The following is an 18,848-nucleotide window of genomic DNA, read 5'->3' as shown; positions in this document are numbered from 1 at the left end:
TTATGTGTTGCATTTTTTGTCTACAGAAAATTTATGAAGGTTAAAAACCAGTAAGCATTTTCACAAACTTGACTTTAAAATAGTTTTCATCGCAAAACACACACCAGAAGTAAGAATGATTTCTTTCTCTAATTTATTAGCCTTTCTGACATCCAATATCAGAACATGAATGCTGCTCATGGAGGGATGTTCTTACCACCAAGAACAATCAATACCACTTTCTTATATCTCATTAAATGTTACAAAAATTGCACATTATACTGTGTTTCATATGCAGAACTTGACTTTTAACTTTTTGTGTTCAATGGGTTTTTACTTTCTTTTTCATCACTTTGTTTTTCCTGTATTTTCTAATATTCATTTTTTGTGTGTGGTGAGGAAAATAGATCACTAGAATCTGCTAACTTTTGCTACATTCAATCACTTGACTACTTACTAGCTAATATTACTATTAAACCATCATTTTAAAGGTAGGACTGAGTTATGCTAACACAACTATTTTCAAGGTCTACTGCAGAATCAGCAGAACTTTATTGAGCTCTGTAGTTAGAGCCACTGTTTCTGTCCACAAACTCTGCTCCCTTTGTTTTATTTTTCTTCTGTATTGAGTAACTCTCTTTGAAATGAGGCATAGAAAATTGCTTTTTTGAATTTTATCATTTATGAAAATCTATTTTTATTTATCATTGAAGGACAGTCTGCTTCAGTTAAGAATACCAGGTTGAATACTATTTTTCCTTTAAATGTTGAAGTTATTCTGTATGTATCATCCATAAACCATCATTAATGATAAATACTTGGGTTCTATTCTTGCTTTATTGAAGCTGACCATAGTTTTTATTTTTTTTTTCCAGGATATTCTCTTTGTTTTAAGCATAGCTACTTGAGAAATTCTGTAGATATATTTAGCATATTAAAATTTAATTTTCTTTCCAGTATATACATGAAGTAACTGGATATAATATGGAAAATAATATGTCTGTTTTTAAGACACCAAAAACAGGCATAGCAGGTGAGTGAAACCATAAGCAATAAATGCAGACTGGTGAGGTGAACTATAACTTTATTTTAAAAATTGTTTTTAATAAGTGCAGTTTGATAAACAGCTGTTAAAAATTATGGGTAAAAGGGAAGTACAAATAATGAAAGTATACCACTGTGAGAAAAACTTGAGGTCTGGCAGCTGAGAGCAGACTGTGGGGGAAACTTCATGTCATAATAGGAAAGAACTCCCCACATTCCTTCACCCTCTCACTTGCTTAATCTCACCAGAAACCACCAAGGCGCCCAGAATAAAAGGTTTCAAGTTCAATAGTCACACTCTCTCCAAATACAAAAAGCAGTTACAATTCAACTGAACACAGAAGCTTGTGTGCAAAGTTATGGGGATCTGAGACATCGTATAAAAAGTTAGGTTAAAGATGATTCTGGTTTTTGTTGTTGTTGTTGTTTTTTGTATGTGTGTGTGTGTGTTGTTTTGTTCTGATGGTGTGGCTATTCTTTGGTCACGTAAACTTGACAAAGAAACTGTTATTATGATGAAGTATCAGTGACTGACCCACATTAAAAACAGACAAATGTTAAAAAAAAAAAAAATTAAAATGCCTAATTACAAAAAAAAAAAAAAAAAATGTGCTGCTTTCTCTCTCCACATTTTGCTTTTTAAAGTTTTGATTTTGTTTTTTTTTAGTCCTGAAAAGTAGACAGTTAAATAGCTTCTGGAAAAATTTATAACCAACTGCATGGGGGTCTGGGAAGCTGACAGTCTGGAGCAGGGCTGGGAGGAGCAGACAGGAAGGGGTCTTTCCCTTACTCACTGGAGGCCAACTATAACTAAAAAGAGACAAAAATCAATAAGTGTTTGTAAACCAGGAAATGACACAGATTATCATGTTAGTATCAGTTATAAAAAATTCATATAATCAAGAAAATAGAGAAATCATGAACAGGATTATAAAAAATAGGTGTAAATTTTATTTTTAGAAGTTTGTGATACATAAAAATATAGATGAATTTTATATTTTGATTTTAAATGGAAGGCAGAGAGATATGCAAGTCATATAGTACTTCAAAAACCTTATTTCAGTTACAAAAGTATAATCAATTGATAGCTTCTACTTATTTTATTCTCCATCATCCTTGGCATTTCACCTGAGATCACACATTTAGAGTATGACCAATAACTAAGCAAATAACTAACCAAGAAGATTGTCACGAAGTTACACTCTTTCTCAGAAAACCCCAATCAATTTCAGACCAAAGAATTGATACAACACCTATTCATTTCTTCTTTGGGAAAAGGTCCCTTTGTGAATCAGATAGAGGGGAAATTGGCCAACCTGTATCAAGATGTTACTAGAAATAAATATGAGTTAGCTTCATTTAAAAGTAAACGGAAATAAAATAGCACCATTGTACAGTATCTTTCAGGGTTAGCCTTGAAAAATAAAAAAATGAAAAAGCTCTTTCCAAAGAGAGAATACTTGGCAGCACACTTCATCCTTAATTACACGTGGAAAAAGAAGTTACCTCAGGTAAGAAGGTACATAAACCAATAGGAAGAAATCAAGACTTGTCAAGGGTCTAGAAGGAACTTTTGAAGACTATAAAATTTGGGGGTACAGTAAGCAGGATGGATCTCTGAGAGAAACAATGCAGTGTAAATATCATGGGATTTCATGCTATCAAATAGCAAAGCACATACATCATGGACATTGTCCAAGACAACCAAGTTGACAACTTGGCTAGTTGTTTTTATCCAGCCTCGGATGATGCACAGGATGAATGAGGACTGAGTACCATAGTGGTTTCCAGTCACCACATTTTATCTATCCAATGCTTCTTCCAAATATCCAGCCAGCTAGGAGGAGAGGTCTATCTCTAGGTCTTGGGACAGCATCATTCTTTTCATCATTCTCTCATATTAAATTGACAAGTGGACCTCTTTTAACCCAGAAATAATTTTAACCAGAAAAACCCAAGAATTTTTTTTTTTAATTTTGCTTTTACAGACAATAAATCCTAAGCAAGCACCACTAATAAAGTGCCAATAGATCATGCCTAAAATTGAATCAGACCACACTTAACAAAAATAAAGATACTACTATGGGTCTATGACCATGGTATTCACTGTATTATCACCTACAAAAGAAACAAAAAGCTGCTGGCCTGGTAGAATTCTGGAACAGGTGATGGTGTTGCTGACACTTCTTAAATTTCACATCAGTATATCAGGTTGTGCTACCAAGAGATAGACTACATAAATCCAGGAGCTAGAGTGTCAAAGTTGAAGAGTCTTCACTCACTATCACTCTCATTAACCCATTTTGCAATTATATTGTTTATGCCATGCCTCTGCATCCTCCAGTTTCAGAAATCCTAATTATTTAAGAGGACACTTTTCCAACAGGATGTCTAACAAGATTCCAACTAAAATTTAAACTGCACATGAGGACTCTAAATTAAATTCTCTGTACAAAAAAAAAAAAAAAAAAATGGAAAGTAAGAGGAGAAATTACAATCCTAGCTAGGTCAATTCACTCTTGTTACCAGAAGGACATTGATTCCATGATGCAATGGAGATAAAAATCAGATGATTCAATTTGCAAACAGATGATCCAATTCTCTACTTTTTAGTACTCACTTGCCCTGCAGGAATTGTAAAAGGACCAGTACAGTAGTTGTGTCTTGAGAAAGTTATGGTGAGGAGGCTCAAATGATTTGGGGATGAGTATGAATTTCACTCCATCAGCTAAGCTGTAGAGACCAAAAGAAGTACATTTAGGGGATCACAAATGAACAGCAGAAGAGACACAAGGTGACCATTAATTTGACATTCAGTCTACAGAGCTGTCAAAACTGTAATGAATTGCACTATTTTCCCTTCTTGTATGTTTTCTTCAGGAAGAGAGTCTCACCAGTACCGTAAACTAAGTACAGAACTTAGACTGAAAAGTGAATTTTTGTGGTGTAACTATAGGGAACTGTGCTTTATGGTACCATTAGGACCAAAGGATTCATTTCCCAGACAATTTCTGAAAGTGGCCTTTTCAAAATTTTTTCATCACTGGAAGAGAGTGTTTCTGGCTATGACCATTCAAGGCTTCATACACCCAAGACATTTGAAATGCATGTAAATCACACTCCTTGTCTCAAGTAGGAACAAATATGAGAGTGCAAGACAGCTCCAAAATTTCACTTTCAGTAAGCCGTAGCCTTTTTTGAGATTATACTGCAACCCCAAATTCTGTGTGCCCAAACGTGCTTCCTTCCCTTTATTTCTTTTTTCTTAATATATATTTTCTAAGAGAGAGAGAGAAATTTTTAATACTTACTTTTTTTCAGTTTTCGGTGGACACAACATCTTTATTTTATTTTTATGTGGTACTGGGAATCGAACACAGTGCCCTGTGCATGCCAGGCGAGCACTTAACCGCTTGAGCCACATCCCCAGCCCCTCCTTCCCTTTATTTCCATTGTGCTGATTTGAAGCACACTCACTTATAGACTTCCAAGATGGCTAGTCATGGTCTTAATCTACCTCCTGGGAAGCCCTAATTAGAACTCAAATGTGTCCTTCATCTACTTCCATACTTTCTGTTTTCCAGAAGTTCTTTGAAGTCTTTTGTCACTGGAGATCACCTCCTCTTTTTATGTGGATGTTTATCTCATTCTATGCTTCTCTTTGACTGTTTCTTTAATTGACTGTGGGTAAGATAGCCTTGTATATTTGAAGATCCAGATCTCTAAAATAGTTAGCTTAGTTCATGGGCTGATAACACACAATCAAAAATGTCCAATACATTTTAATATGAGTTTAGATCCATGACTAAAATTAGAGGAAATAAAATAGGCTTTATAAGGATGTAATTCTACACTACAAACTTATCATTGTTTTTCACAAAGGATAAGAATTTTGGAAGATAACATGGCACCAAGAAAAAGAATCACTATTTTCTATATATAGTTGTGCTTGAAAGAGAATAATAATGTTACTATAAATTGATGATATAATATAAAACAAAAAGCTTTATGACCAAGTTCTGTTTATTTTTAACAAAATATATTTGAAGCAAAAATACCAAATCCATGAATCTCCCCCAAATACAATAAAGATACAGTGAATAGTATTTCTACACAGATCATGTAATTTTTATATTATGTAAATTGTCTACACATAGATGTGGAAGCTAAATACACTAATATTCTCTCTCAAGGCACATTTATTTTGAAGCATAGTTCCATAAATCTGCGAATACAAATTTTACTTATTATACACAGGTCAGTACCTCAAATGACCAAATACCTGAAAATAATTTCTTTCAAATATTTCTATTTCCTAGACAATAAGGTCAGCTTTAATATATCTTCTACCTTTTCAGTGACACAGAATTTTAAAATTTTAAATAAACTTCTCCTGTAGGCTCAAAATTCACCATTTCACTATGGGACTAATACAATTAGTGTTGAATGTTACAAGAAAAATTCTTAGTACTTTTAAGACAGTTGTTTGAAATGAAACACTAGATCAACACAATCTTTCAAACAAAGTATAATAATGCATGCACAACAATAAATTTGGAATAAAGAAGGTACAGACATTTATTAGCTACAAGACTTTGAAACCACATGCTTTGGACCTAAAAGACAATAATTTTTCTTTGTAATTACAGCAATTTTCATAGCTGTGTGAGGAGTTTTAGGTCCATGTTTTTGTTTTGTGATCTCACGTGCTTTATTTATTCAGATGTATTAATGTAATATAAGCTTATATGTGTACTTTGCAGTTATTTGCCTCTTTCAAATTATAGAATATTTTTTTAGAAATTGTTGGTAATCATACAGTTTCTAAATTAAAGAGCAGTCACCATGCAAGCTAGAAAATGCACAGTGGCTTAAAGAACTCCTCATCCCAGGGTCTAGCCTTAGAGTTTTTCCACAGTTGATAGTCAATAAATCTATATGGTTCATAATGTTAAAATATGTTGAAACTTATCTTGACATTCAAGATGGTCAACATGAAAGCACAACATTTCAGACTGTATGTTCCTTGAATATTCTATGAAATACCCAAGGAAAGAAGATGAATGGCCAAATAAGAATTTAGCATTTATAAATTTATATTAAAAAAAATCTTCTAGGATGTATTCTTAATTGAAAACCGGTGTTTTAAGCCTATGTTCTATACTGCATGTTTTCACTTAAGTTTTGTCTGTGGTAAAACATGAAAATAGTCATATGAAAAGTAGGCACTTTGCCTATTACATACCATTTAACCACAACTCACAGTTTGGGACTGTACATACTAATTGAATGTGTATGACCAGTGTATGCCAATGTCATATTTCAGGGAAAATGCCTTGTATGGTGTAATAATTGTTAATACTCCTGTCTTATCCAGGAGAGTAATCTGCTAGGTAATATCTCCTACTAAGAATATAATGTTGTCCATAAGATTAATTTTCTAGCATATTTTAAATGTAGTCTCCAAGGCAAATTTTTATTTAATGTGAACAATTCTTACATTTAAGAAAAGAGAGCTATGTTAGGGCAGTTATGTAATCCTAAACACTCAAAGGAAAAAAAAGTTGAATTTCTAAAGGGTTTCCTTGTTCCCTGGAGAGAGTTCATGCCCTTCTCCTTCCTTCCTTCCCTTCTTCCTTCCTTCCTTCCTTCCTTCCTTCCTTCCTTCCTTCCTTCCTTCCTTCCTTCCTTCCTTCTCTTCTTCCTTCCTTCCTTTCTTCCTTCCCTTTTTCCTTCCTTCCTTCCCTCCTTCCTTCCTTCCTTCCTTACAGCTCTGCCTCACACAAACACACAGTGTCTCTGGCTCAACCTTCCTGACAAAACTGCCCTGCCTTCCCTGGCTTCCTTCCTTAGAGTCTCCTGCACTGAATGGGGAAGACATGTCCCATCTTGAGAAGGATACTCTGCATCTCCCTGTTTGCTCTCTGAATGATGCCACTTCCTGTGATTGTTGGTATTCAAATTCCAGACTGATATTGATGTTAGGGATTTAGAAACAAAAGACCAGAATTGGCACCCCTAAATACCCACCTAAATCACCAATTGCTGTTAAAACGCTTCTGACACTCTTCGTGTGCTTAACTTGTTATGAGAGACAGTAAAATTGTGTAATTAGTACGATACACAGGTATGTTTGGTACTATTCACAGAGAGCTGTAGCCTGGGTTGAATATGCAAACATAGGAACACACCTGCAGGTATTGCTGGGTGGTTTTTAACTAATGTAAGGTCTAATCTTTTAGCAGGACTAACTCTGCACAGAACCCCATGTAGAAATGTCAGGGAAGGGCTTGTTTTGCTTCAGAGCAAGTTATTTCTTGGAGCACCACCATGGAGTGGAGGAAAGAGTGGTGTGTGATTAGCACAGCGCTGACTTTGGAAGATGTTACCCTTAGCAGCAGACAGGGCCAAGGGCATGTGTTTATCATGTGGTCATGGCTGCCCACAACCCCCAAAAGAGCAAGCATGGTGGCCCCTTCTCTCCTGCCCTGGCTGGAACCAGGACACTGACCTTCAGTTCTGCCTGTTGGCGCCCCCTGCTGTCTTTTCTTCTTGCACAACTGGGTCCCTTTGAGGAGCAACATCTCTGTATGGAATGGTGCTCTTTTGTTCTCAGTGGAAAACTGTAATCCTTTTTCCTATTTCTCTCACTTCCCAAGCTCAATTTCTTAGGATGTGGGATTCAAAAAATACACCTATATCATTTTCCCAAGAAATGCTGGAAGGAAATCCCCAGCTGGAAGCTAGTATCATCATAAATAGCTATTGCTTTAGCCTAGCCAGGAATTCTCTTTCCTACTTTCAGAAGACACACCACGGATTTTGCTTGTGGAACTTTCCCTGTCCTGCTCTGCCAGGGTCGGCCATGGTGCCTGCTTCTCCATGTTTTTTTCCTGTTCTACTCCTGGCTGCATCCTGATTCAGGGGTGTGTGCACAGTGCCACAGCTGACCAGTCAGAGCCACTGACCTCTCACTAACTGAGGGCACAGAACCCCAGCAAAGGTGCCCAAGACGGTGTCAGAGAGTTGAGTCTTTTCATCAGTACCATTAAGGTTCCAGAGTCTTTCTTCCTTTGTCTCCAGTCTTCCCACAATCCAAAGTTGTAACAGTCTAGCAAGTTATTAGTTTTGCTTGTTTTATTTATATATGTTTCCTTGGAACCAAGAAAAACTTGATCTAATGACTACATATATGTATGGATTTAGTAGGCATATGTGTGTGCATGTGCATGTATGTATATGCATGTGTGTATATAGATCTCCATAATAAATACATATCTATCTATATATTTTATATTGATGCTAATTATATCATTTCATTTACACATTTATACATAAAATATATCATAATATATTTAATATCTATTTTTTATATTTATATGCATAAAGTGTATCTTTTCATCAGTGGCCCACATCGTGCTGCTTCAGATGTTGGGCCAGATGTCTCTTGCTTGGGGGCTTCCACCTTCTTCCTCCCTATCTATTTGCATGTGTCCTGGAACTGACTTATCTTACCAACAAAATCATTACATTAGATGCCCTGTGTTTTAGAATGGGACTTTACAGGGACTCAAAAGAAATCCATCAAATCATAGAGCTTTAGCATAAATTAAGTTTTATGCCAAGAGACAGTGAATTTCCCTGAGCCTTTAGGGCCTTATCATGCAGATTTTGTGTATGTGTACGTGCATGGTGGTGGTGCACACATGAGTCAGAATTCCCCAAAGAATCAGAATCGATGTGAGGGTGAGGGAGAAAGAGGAGAACGAAGGAGGAGAAGTTCTAGGGGATGTGAGAAGGGAGGAGAGACAGCATGAAGCACTGGTCACAAAAATATGCAGTCTGAGAAGAGCCACGGTCAAGCTGGAGGCTTGATGGCAGGTGGTGTGGATCAGAGGCCTGAGAGCTGCAGAGCCAGCAGTGAAGACCCCAGTCCAGACCATCAGCCTGTGCACTCAAGGAAGGCACAGAGGGATGCAAAACTGCAACATTCTGGGTCCAAGTTGAACTTCAGTGTCTTATCAACTCAACAGGTTATGGTCAGGGTAGAAAATAAATTGCTAAACAAAGAAAGTAGGAACACAATAGCAACTAGAGAAGTAGCTGAAACAGACCAGAAGTAGGCTTCTCTTTCTGGAATATGCCAGACGTAGGCACATTGTCCAGGGTGTCAGTAGCTGCCCTCCAAGTATTGTGCCAAGCCCCCATACTCCTCCTGCTGCTCCCTGCTGCTCTCTGGCCCTCTAGCAAGGTTCCTGCCAGTGCATGCATGTGGCTCACACTGCTCACCCACATCACCACTCCCAGGAGGAAAAAGAGGGGAGGTACATCTGAGGAGGCCACTCAGAAGCACTTCTTGCCAGTGCTTGCCCCACAGTGATGGCTTGTCCCATGGCCTCAGTGGGCTAGGTGAAGCAATTCTAACTGGCAGCCATGTGGTCCCCCAAAGTAGGAAATTGTCATCACCAAAAGGAGGAAAAAGCCAATGTTCACTGGAGATCAGTGACTGTTCACTGCTCCCTGGGCCATTAAGAGAGGGCTGGGAGACTCCATGGTATTTCTCTTTGGGGACCACAGGTGCACACCTCAGCACCACCTGAGCTATGCCAGAGATGCCTGAAAACCTGGATATGCCCTAGACCCCCTTTTAAACAGAGACCACCAGTGAAATCAAGGGGAAATTATCTCCCTCTCAGCTGTTGGTTAGACACCAAACTCTGGCTTTTAGCATCTCTTTAAGGTCCTTCCTTTTACTTATCCACCTGGCCAATAAGACTTCTTGTTTTGTTAGTGTAGAAATTATATGCTTTCTGAAGTCTACACAGTAGAAGAAATCCTTCTACACCGAATTTTGATTTCAAAGCACTAAACCTTGAAAAAAAGAACTAAACTTCATGTCATGAATAAAAACCTGTGTGTGTGTGTGTGTGTGTGTGTGTGTACATGTGTATACCTTCATGGATGTGCTGTGCCATACCCAGTGTTTTCGTGGGCCTTTGCATCACTGTGACCAAATTACTCAATGAGAACAACTTAAAGGAGGGGAAGTTTATCAGGGGCTCATGGTTTCAGAGGTCCCAGTCCATAGATGGCTGACTTCATTTCTCCAGGCCTGAGGTGAGACTGGAGGATATCATGGGGGAAGGATCCTGGAGAAGAAATCTGCTCAGTTTATGGTGGGATCAGGTAGCACAGAGACAGAGGGAGGGGAAGAGGCAGCAGGAAGACCCAGCTCCTTCAGCCATGCCCCACCGGCCAACAGCTACCACTCAGCCTATCCATTCCAACTGGGATGGACTGATTCGGTTCCAGCTCTCACAATCCAATCTCTTCACCTCTGAATATTTCTGCATTAACCCAGGAGCTTTGGGGAGACACCTCACATCCAAATCATAACACCCATCATCATATCCATCAGGGCAGAGGGGAGAGAGAAAAGGGTGTGGCTGCCTGGTAATCTTGCCCCCATGGCCCCTTGAAACCTTGGATCAGAATTGCCTAGAGTGCCTGGAACAGAGGCATCCTCATGCCGAAGAATGCTGTGCCCACCATCTACCTTTAAAGCTGCCCCTGGAGGCTTTAATTTTCATTGGGAACATTTTCAGAAACTTTACATTTAAAGTCAATTTCTAAGTTCTACTTTATTATTATTATTATTATTATTATTATTATTATTATCATCATCAATTTGTGTAATGGTGCTAGGGACAGAAGCCAGAGCCTTGGGAATACTGGACCAGTGTCCTACCTGAGCTAAGTCCCTGCCCTCAAATGTCTCTGTTTACTCTTCACAGGGAGAGCCTCCACTTTCACTCTTGGTGAAACGTGGTGCCAATCCCCAAAATCTCATTTACAAAGTCCTTGTGGGGCAGACACAGGTCCTGGTGCCCTGGAGAGCAGCCTGGAGCTCCAGTCACTGAGCTCCCTGTCACCTGTGGCAAAAGTCCCTATGTCTTTTTGTGAAGTCCCTGGTCACTCTTTGAGTACTGTCTGACAATCACACTCCAGTGTCTCTTTGCTTGGCCTGAGACTCTGGAGTAGGATAAAGAGAAAAAACAACCAGAAAATTGTGCAGGTCCTCTCTGTCCTGTCAGTGTGTCTGGCTCTTACTCCATTGTCCCCAGAGAGCAGAAGAGCTCAGCCACCCTGGGCAGTCTCCAGGCAGGGTACTGGCATTAACAGACTGGCCTAATGTGTGGGGTTGCAAGCAGAGCTGCTGGCCCCATGTGGTCCCAGCTGTCCCCCACCCATATCTCTTTGGTCTGGGAAGCAGATGCCATGTTGGCATGTAGTGGGATCATCACCTCTCATTAAACAAGAGACACTGGAGCTGCTGGGTATCCCTCCATAAAAGGGGCCATCTGCTGCTCTCTCTGCCTGGACCTGGGACTCAGTCTCTTGCTCTTTGTTCTCACCAGAGGTCTCTCTGAATACCCTAGAGTCCCCACCTTTCCTTCTGAAATTCTCACTTCCCTGGCCTTCTTGGTTTCTACCCACAGGCCTCATAAACACCTGCCATCATGTATATGCATCTATCGTCTCTCTCCTTTACTAGGATGCAACCCCATATCAGCAGAGACTTGGATTGATTTTACTTGTTGCTGTCTGCCTGGAGCCCAAGAGAGTTTCTGGCATGCAGTACGTGGGCAATAAAAATAAGTGAGCTGCTTAATGAATTATGAGATTGTTGTGAAAAACAGGGGGAGATGTGTCTGTCAAGGATTTCACAGGGTACCAGGCCTGTGCAGATCCTCCATACAAATTAGCTATTTGTATTGCTGTCATCAGACTCCCAGGGAAAGACTGAGCTGGTGACTCCACTCAAATCTTAGCTCTGTAGGATGCCTCCCAGGTTACAGCAGAGATGCACACACCACCCAATGCATTTGCCGTGGGTGTAGTCTCAGTATTTCTAAGATCAGCACAAGAAGTGGAAAACCAAACACAGTTTGAATTACAAATTCCTGTGGTTCCAATGTGTTCCCCAAGTTTCATGTATAGGGAACTTGGTGACCATTTTCACAATGTTCAGAGTTGTGGCCTTTGAGAAACAGAGCCCTCATGCATGGATTAATCCATTCCTTAATTAGTGGATAAAACCATTCCCGAATTAATGGTTTAATGGGTTAGCCTTGGAGTGAGCTCTCTCCAGCACCTGTCTTGCCTGGGAAGCCATCTGCCATGTTGTGTTGCAGCCAGAGATGCACCAGATACCACACCTGGGAATTTCTGGCCCCTGGAACTCTGAGATAAATCAACTACTGTTCTCTATAAAGTGCTCAATCTGTGGTATTCAGTTACAGCCACAGAAAACCAAATCAGTCACGCTTGAAGCGTCTTTAAGAAGAACTTACTGAAGACTCACCTGATAATTTTCTCTAGTACCAGCCCAGGTGTTCCTCCATATTAAGAGACTGGTGGTTCTTCTGTTGAGTAACAGATGGAGCAGTAGGCCTGTGTTAGGGACACGGATGTACCAAAAGTGGTGACAATAGTTGAAGCCATTATCATGGTTATTGTGTAAGTATCAGAATGGATCTCAGTTGGGCAAAATGTGGTCTTGGACCCAACGTGGGAGATGAGCAGTCTGTGTCTTCTAAGGCACCTTGGTTGGTGTGCTCTCGTAGATGTCAAGCCCAGTGGCCATGGTGGCTTCACTTGTGCTCATTCTGCCTGGTGTGTCCCTCTCCACCCTCCCTACTCTTTCTACCACACATGTGGTTAAAGTGCTTGTGTTTGTGGAGTCATAGCAGTGACATGAGACTGTCCTGCTCAGATTGTTCCCCAGCTGGAAGAATCTTTAAAGCCCTCCTATCCAACCTTCCTGTTTTGCACCGGGTCTGTAAGGAAAGCAGAGGTGGCCAGTCTCTAGCACGCAGTTAAAAAGCTCCAGGACTAAAACCCAGCAGTGTGGCCCTCTGGTCCAGTGACTTTTCTGACCCTTACTCAGCTGCCTTCCAAGTCTCCAAAGTCACACTGCCATTCTCCTGTTTTCTTTTCCTGCTCCTAAAGCCAGAGAAGAGGACTGTGTCCTTCAGTCCCCCTACTCTGAGGGTAGGACCCACGCATCCTCTGAGGAAGGCAGTGCTGTCCTCCACTCTGGCCCCGCCTCAGTCTCCACCCCAGTGCTTCCCCAGGAGTGACTAGATTTCCTCATGGCCTGCAGGAACTGCCCCACTGCTCTGTCAAGGAACCTGTGTCCCTCTTTCCCATCCTCCAGCAGCCACCATCATGCTTGGTAGGGAACATCACCCTGGAAGCCCCTGTCATGGGAATCAGGACAACACAGGCCACGGGAGTCTCCTATTTTCTTTTGGAGTGGGGTTGAGCAGGGGCAACTTCATCAGAGACCAGGAGACACATCCAGACAGACAGCCCAAGTGGGATAGGAGGAGGACTCTGAGACTCCAGCCATGTAAACACAAGTGCATTTTTAAAATAATCAGCATTCACATGGTAGATGGTAGATGATTGTGGTAGATTAGATTGTGGTAGATTAGAGTGTGGCTAGGAATGGCCTCATATCACAGAGTTTCCCAGAAGAGGCTTCTCACAGGGCAAGACATAATACAGAGCAACAGTGTGTTGCTGGAGAGCCAGCGGAGTTCTAGAAAATGTCTGACCACTGATGAACTGGATTCTGCTTTTGTGTTTAAACTGGGGCCATTGGACCACTTTCCCAGTCCTTCAAGCACAAATCCACCAAGGCCACCACCATCCACCTCACTCCCCCCATTCACAACTGCCACATGCCACCCACACACGTATGCATGTGTGTGCAAACACACAAAATCGCACACAACAAACACAAGCATTTTCTTTCCTTCTCCTCTGGTTTTGGCCTCTTCAGTCTTCTCAAGGGTTATGACCATGTAGGAAATGCCACTAAGAAGGAGACACCGAGAAGAGAGAGCCAGTTGGAACAGGGCTGCTCATGGATTTCCCCAGGTCCTTTGATGGTGCTAGGTGTTAGTTACCCAGCATCCTCTTCCCCCTGAGTTCTTTTTCTTGGGGATCCAATTGGAGACAAGACCTCCACATTTCACTTACAGCTTCCCTGTTTCACCATGAGAGTCATTCAAGTAGGGAAGCAGGGAGAAGGACAAGGGAACCTTACAAGGTTTGTATCTGTCTGAGTCTTTGCCTTCTAAGGCCTGAGGTGGCTGTTCTCACCACCTTGAGGTTGAAAGTAAAGTCAGTGTGTTTCAGCAGGTCCCACTCCAGGGTGACTGACAATGCCATTTTGTGTTTTGAATGAATTTGGCTCCAGGGGTTTCTTCTCCAGCCATCATATTGGGAAATCTTGATGATAAAGAGCAGGGACACAGACAGCTGTAGGAATCCCCTGTGCATGGTTCTATAAGAGCATCATGATACAGTTTGTCTTAGGAGCATTTCCAAGTGTGAGGAGCTGAGGCTCTGCCATGATTTACTGACACCACAGGGGATATATGTGACATGACATAGAAACCCTTGCTTATTCCCTCCCTTTTTAGTTACTTACTGGATTACTGCCCCAAACCAAAAGTCCATCATGTATTCTCCCTGGTAACCTGCTGTCCTTGATAAAAGCCTTGGAGCCTGGGGTTTACATGATCTATGCACCAAGATGCTGTTCTAACAGAAATAAGTTAGGTCCCAACATCTGAGAGTCATCATGTCTATGCATACGTGGCAATTTTTAGGAAAATCACAAGAGGATCAAAAGCAAGATTAAACCACATCTATTTGGGTTTAAACGATATTGTCTGTGTAGTTAGTTGTTTCCGCGTGTGTGTGTGTGTGTGTGTGTGTGTGTGTGTGTGTAAACCTGCCCAGCTGTTTTTTTATCTTAAATCTTTAGTCTTTATTAAAGAAGTGTTTCCATTGGCTAGCCAGTATTATTTCTAAGAGTTAAAGTATTTTGGAAAAGGGGCTAAGGAAAAAATCCTATCCCAGGAGTCCTTTCTGGCTTCACAGAAAACTGACACAGAAGTTTCATTGACTTCTAAACAGAAAGGATTTTCTCAACTGTGTGTCTTTGGAGATTGCCACAGTCCGGCTGCAGCAAAATAACTGGGGGGGTGACGAACAACTTGTGTAGATTGATACAGCAGGAGTGGGAGCCATTTATTGCAGGACAGGAGCAGTATTTATATATTCCACACAGCTTATCTAATTAACATAAACTAGATACATCAGTCAACCAATCAGGAATCTCCACACTTAATGGCTTGCTGGTGTTACTTCACAAACCACTCCCTCTGGCATTTTGCCAGGCACCATCCAGACTTGTTTATGAACTCTAACATTCCCCTGGCAAAATGCCAGGTGTTATTTTGACTTGTTTACAGACTCTAACAGGAGATAAATTAGGTCCTTCCACCTTTTTCTACAAGTGACTGATTACAGTTGATGTTGATAAGAAACTCAAAGCAAAAAAAAAAAAAAAAAAAAAAAAAAATCCCAAAAGACACACATGGTATAATAAACAAACATTTATGTGAACGTGTGTGCCATTGAATAGGAATGAGTTGCTTTTGAAAACTGCCATCTATCAGTAAATAATCTCATTTAACAGGGGTAGGGGTGTGACTACCCCACACGGTATTTATTTTGGACATCTGACACCTCCATCTATTAAGAAATCACATCTGATTACAAAATCCTCTGATGTTTTTTCCTCCCTTTTTAGTTTCTTAACTGGAGCTGCACTAGTTGGTTCATTAGACTGACACTCAAAAGCAAAAAGAAAAGAATGAATCAAAGGAATGTGACACAACAACCCAGACCCTTCTAAGCCCTTGCTCAGCTGCTTCCTGGGAGATGGTCATTTGGTGCAGTTTCTAGCTATTTGGAAAAGCCACCAAAATGTTTACACGCATGCATGCACACTCGCCTGTACGCCCGCATGCCTGCCCGCCTGCACACACATGCACAAGCTCACACAAACACAGGCATCGACTGTTGTTCTCACCACATGTCAACCAGCAGCAGGCAATGGGAAAGCGGATGTTGTCATCAAATAAATAAGTGTTCGTTGTGGCGCCTGCAACCGGTTCTCTGTTGGACACAAGCAGGGGGTTCACTTTCTCTTTCAGACAAGGATGTCCTAGAGTTTTGGTGCTTGGTTCATGTGCTTCCCCCTGCTAGGAGGCCAAAAGAAGTGGTTCCGCTCCTCCTCAATTTTGATGGCCATAAAACTCTGTGTTTGAAAATAAGTGACTATTAAGTCCATGCATTTTTAATTCACGGGGTGCTTATGTGCTAACTGTGTCTTTCATGTGTTCAGAAGGCTCTGTGTGGGCAGTGCTGGGCTTGGCCATCCTACCTGCCTCACCTCCATCACTGAGTATCGTGGCTGCCTTTGGCTCATTCTCCTGTTCACAGGCTGGGGTTGTGCCGTGGCTAACATCACAATAGTGCAGTCAGGATTAAATGAGAAAGGTCATGGATGTGGCTCACAGTGTGCCTGCCACAGAAGAAGGGTTCAAGAAATATTTGGAATTGCTGTGTTTGGATCTTGAATGTATCTCCAAGGCCCATGTGTTGACAGCTTCATCCTAGTGTAGGGGGATCTGGGAGGGGGGTAGAGCCGGTTAAAGCTGGGGCTGATGAGAGGCTTTAGGTCAATGGGGCATGCCCCCCAAAAGACTGTGGGGCCCTGCCGTGTTTCTCCCTTGTGGTTACCCAGGAGTTGAAAAGATCTTCTCTGCCATGTTCCTGCCATGATGTGCTGTCACCTGCTAGAGATCTATAAGCAAAAGGTCCAACCAACAGCTGACTAAAACCTCCAAAACTCTATGCTAAACTAAACCTTTCCTCTTTGTAAGTTGATCATCTCAGGTATTTTGTTACAGGAATGGACCATTGGCTAACACAGTTAACATGATTCTTTGGAGACTGGCCTAAATCTGTCTGCTCCTCACCTGATATTGCTCCATTCTATCCTGTGTGCTTAGATCAGAGGCCAGGTTTCTTTTCTGAACATGGAATTCAGAGTATCTGGTCTTTCCATCTTGAGATTTCTCACTCCATTCCCTCTCTTTCTCTTTTTTATCTCCCACTCCTGGAAAAGCCATGGTCTTTCCTTCTGGAACCTATCTCCTCTAGAGAGAGAACATGGGTGGTGCCAAGTGTCAGTCAAAGGCAGTGACCCTTACATGCTCACTCAGTGGAAAAGACTGCAATAACTTGGTCATGCTGCCGTCCTTGGCCCAGGATAAAGCCCCGAGCAGAGTGGGCCGTGGATATATAACAACAAGTCCTGTGTTCTTGGCCTGGTCCTTCTGTCCTTGCCTGAGCCTGCACTCCATCCCTGTGATCTCTCAAGGCCCTTCACATGCCTGCCCTTGGGGGTGATTAAAATACTGCCTTTCCTGAGCCTCCTACCATGGCCTCCTCTCCTTGTCTTCCTTTCCCAGGTTCATCTTGCAGTCACTCCTCTTCGGGAACCTTTATGGCTCCTGTTAGAGCTGGGTTAGGGACGGTCAGAGTGAGTCCACTCTTCTAAAAGCAGACAGAGAAGATATCAGGATGTTACTGTCTATGGAGGAAGAAAATTTTTAAATTGTCTTCTAAAACACAGATAAAATTTACAGAGCTTACTGTGTGCCAGACGTGGGGCTCGATGCTTTGTCCACCCATATCTCTCAGTCTTCCTGAAAATTCCATGAGGTGAGTCCTATTCTTCCCATTGATTAATAAGGAATCAGCGTAAAGAAGTTAACCTTGCTAAGCACATGTGATCTGGGTGAGTACCACGGCCTAATCATTTTTCTTGCCCCTTTGTGTGTCTATGAGTTCATTGGCACCAAAACAAGCATGCTAAATGCAGAGTAGGTTCCCTGCTAAATTCCCCCAGAAGCCAATCGGGCCACACATTGCATACTAATGTCTCTCAGTTCCAAAGTGCAGCCCCATGGCTCCCGAGCATACCTTGGTTTTTACAAGGCTTCCAGCTATGTGGGGTCTCCCACTCATCCCCACAGCCTGTTCTTTGATCCTCAAAACCACCCTAGGATCCAAAACTGCATAAGTCCCAATTTGAAGCTGTAGAATGAGCAGGGGTGTTGCTGGAGCAATTAGCCAAGGCTGTGGGGTGCATATGTGGCTGGACTGAAAAACAGACCCATGTTCTCCCAGTTTCAGAAAGCCTGCAAGCGTCACTCAGAGGCTACAAAACTGGAAAGTCACAGTATTTTTTCAGCACAAATAGTCATTGAAGATCTAAATCCTGAGCTTATAATGGAACAGTGAGAACTCCATCTTTTGTTTTTCTGCCCACATCTTGCCCAGGAGGTGACTTGAGGACAGAGTCCTGCTTTTAATAAACACAGAATGATGGAAGTTGGAATTGCAATACCTATGTATAAATAATTAGAGGAACCACCCTCATTCTTGTATTTTAGTCAATATTTAGATTCAATATATCTCAGAGCATTTGAGAGCCTTACAGTGACTATTAGCATCAACTGGGACAGAATTAGTAATAGAATTTGTCCATTGGGACTTACATGCAAGACAAATTTATACATGTCTCAATCATATCATACCACTTTATTTTGACTATATTGTAATTTTAATATCCCTGGGTACATTGCAAACACTTTGGTCTTAACCAGATGTAATTCAACTACGGTCACTATTGGTGGTTATGGAACAATGCAACAAACCACAATGAGAAGTGACTTTTGGACATATGTGAAGTCCAGCCTTTGGCCAATGGAATAGATGATTCACAGTGCCAAGCTTAGGCACCCCTTCCCCAGGATGTACAATGTGAATCAGGTGGGTGAATGGTGAGAATGGCCTTAGGCCTGAGCCTAAGCAACTCCATTTTAAAA

The sequence above is a fragment of the Marmota flaviventris genome, chromosome 6 (assembly GCF_047511675.1).
Source record: "Marmota flaviventris isolate mMarFla1 chromosome 6, mMarFla1.hap1, whole genome shotgun sequence".
Classification (NCBI taxonomy): Eukaryota; Metazoa; Chordata; class Mammalia; order Rodentia; family Sciuridae; genus Marmota; species Marmota flaviventris.
This window is presented reverse-complemented; position numbering follows the sequence as displayed.